The sequence below is a fragment of the Durio zibethinus genome, unplaced genomic scaffold (assembly GCF_047325235.1).
Source record: "Durio zibethinus cultivar Kanyao isolate XHJ-2024 unplaced genomic scaffold, ASM4732523v1 HiC_scaffold_169, whole genome shotgun sequence".
NCBI lineage: Eukaryota > Viridiplantae > Streptophyta > Magnoliopsida > Malvales > Malvaceae > Durio > Durio zibethinus.
Window position 1 is genome coordinate 17,501 of NW_028322792.1, and position 2,500 is coordinate 20,000.

Sequence of the window (2,500 nt, forward strand, 5' to 3'; positions counted from 1 at the left end):
CCTTCAGCCGTTCCTATACCTGTCATGTTCCTTGGATTATTTACAAGTGGGATTCAAGCTCTTATTTTTGCAACTTTAGCTGCGGCTTATATAGGCGAATCCATGGAGGGTCATCATTGACTAGTTTTTGTTTTTGAAATAGTCTAGCCTTTTTTTTTTTAGCTTAGCTTAGTCCAATGCAATGTATGCGCAACTCAAGATAATCTATTTACTTAGGGACCATAAATATACAAATACGACGGTCTAGAGTAATAACAAAAAAGATTATGATATTAGAGAATTGTAATAAAAAAAAAAGGAAAGAGATCTAATCTAACTTTTTCCTAAAATTTTGGTTTGGTCCATTTTTTTTTTATTTATATTTATATCCTATTTCCCTTCAATGAATATTATCTTTATATTGATATTGTTTTGGTTTATTCAATTTCAATATTATGAGTCCTAATTTGAATAGGAATTCTTATGGTATCAATTTAGGGTCTATGATTTAAAAAAAGCTGTTCTTTCTATAGAATGATTCCCATTTCAGTCGATTTCATTCAATGCAACGATTGACCAAAAGAAAATTTTAATAAATAATAAAATAAATTGCATGAACTTAGCTCAATCAAATATTGATATTGATTTTTTATTTTTATGCAATGATTTGGTCTAATGAATTCGTCTATTTATTTAGATTGTATCCGTGTGAGATAATGATAAATAAAAGGAAGGGACGAATTGACAAAAAACGATATAAAAAATGATTAGAAAAAAAAGGGGGGGTAGAATTAGGTATATGGAATCTAATGGCTATAAGCCAACTCTTGTCCATCCTTTGAGGAATAATTCTAGAATCCGATTGAATCTAAGATATGAATAGTTGGTTTACGTTATGTAAGAAACACATGTATATGGGATATTAGATATTGACTAGTTATATATGAACTCAAAATATATCTAATCCACCCTACTACTGTGGATTTAGATAGGGATTCCAATAGAAGAATAGAAGTTCTTCTGTTTCGTCTTTGACTCTGAATTGAATGAATAAAGAGATAAAATAAAGACAAAACGAAGAATTCAAAGCAAAGAATGGGTTAGAAAAAAAGAAATGGAAGAACAAAGTATGCGCGGATTCAAAAAAATCCAGTGGATAGGAACTAAAAAAAAGATATCGAAATAGTTCTGACGGTTCAATAATATTCTCACTTCCATTCGGAGTTCTTAGTTACTTGGGCAGGTTGAATCTTAGTGATGGAATAATATAATTAAGTAAAAATTCATTGGATGATTGTATCATTAACCATTTCTTTATTTTGGTGCGAGGAACTTATCATGAATCCACTGGTTTCTGCCGCTTCCGTTATTGCTGCTGGGTTGGCTGTCGGGCTTGCTTCTATTGGACCTGGAGTTGGTCAAGGTACTGCTGCGGGCCAAGCTGTAGAAGGTATCGCGAGACAACCCGAGGCAGAGGGAAAAATACGAGGTACTTTATTGCTTAGTTTGGCTTTTATGGAAGCTTTAACAATTTATGGGCTGGTTGTAGCATTGGCACTTTTATTTGCGAATCCCTTTGTTTAATCCTATAAACATGAGAATTGTGTATTTTTTTTTTCTTATTTTATGGCTTGGGACTTACTCCTCGCTTTTTCGAATTATATCAAGATTTCACCCCTACAATTACTTATTTGTTGGGACAATAATCCATGGGAAGGATTAATTTGAGGATGAGGAATTATCACACTGACTCGCTTTCTTCCTTCCCCTTCTTAGTTCAAGAGAAACCTTTTTTATTGTTTAAAGGAGTGTTGCAACAAATGAGGTATTTTGCCATTGACATGAAACCCGCCCCCCCCTAATTCTAATAAGTATCATTATTATTGGGAATTTTCAACTGAAAAAAAAAAATACATTTCTAGCTAAATAGAATCTATTTTTGACTCCGTTTAGACGTAGGTAAATAAAAATTTATAATAATGAATAATTTAATAATAATAAATTAATTAATATTAATAATAAATTAATAATTTATTAAAAAAAAAAAAGAAATACATAGAATTAGAATAATTAGAATAATCTAAATATGATAGAATAGAATAAATAGAAAAGGAGTCAAAGTGATATAATACAAAAAAAAGAACCGAGTTCTTTTTTTTTTTTTTTAGTCTATCTAAAATAAAATAGGAGATCATATGAAAAATGTAACCGATTCTTTCCTTTCCTTGGGTCACTGGCCATCCGCCGGGAGTTTCGGATTTAATACCGATATTTTAGCAACAAATCCAATAAATCTAAGTGTAGTCCTTGGTGTATTGATCTTTTTTGGAAAGGGAGTGTGTGCGAGTTGTTTATTTCAAGAATAGGCTGGATTCACCCAGTTGCACTTTTTTTCATTATAACTAGGAAAGAAAAGAGTGCATGATCCCGCGAATTACTTCTGAATAAATTTCAAAATCATATTTAAGAACCATAGCATTTCGTCATTCATTGGTACATCGACTTTGATTCTCTATTAACC